The sequence below is a fragment of the Morone saxatilis genome, unplaced genomic scaffold, assembly GCF_004916995.1.
Source record: "Morone saxatilis isolate NCDOM2014 unplaced genomic scaffold, NCSU_SB_2.0 Contig24, whole genome shotgun sequence".
Lineage (NCBI taxonomy): Eukaryota > Metazoa > Chordata > Actinopteri > Moronidae > Morone > Morone saxatilis.
The window spans coordinates 14,523,807-14,524,072 of NW_023339807.1; the positions used below are offsets into that span (position 1 = coordinate 14,523,807).

The following is a 266-nucleotide window of genomic DNA, read 5'->3' on the forward strand; positions in this document are numbered from 1 at the left end:
CGGGAACAGGAACCCATGTAAATGTCTGGGTGATGCTTCAGTCCACATACCAGGACAGTATCAGCCTGGTTGGCTGTGTGGAACCTCTGGTAGGGTTTCACCCCACAGACAGGCCTGACCTTCATCACACATCACCAGGTGATGATGGGAGAACAGGCAGAAACCTTGCTGCGCCAAAACATACAAGCACGCACGCAGGCCGTCTCTGCTCACAGACAGATACAACCCCCACCCACCCACCCACCCAAAACCCCTTGCTCCAACAC

The 266-nt window shown here is 55.3% G+C and overlaps 1 protein-coding gene across 1 annotated transcript in view; it reads left to right on the plus strand.

Moving 5' to 3' along the window:
- The window catches only part of invs (inversin), a gene marked incomplete in the record, with an annotated part of 20,800 nt that overhangs the window by 18,321 nt on the left and 2,213 nt on the right, over positions 1–266 (plus strand).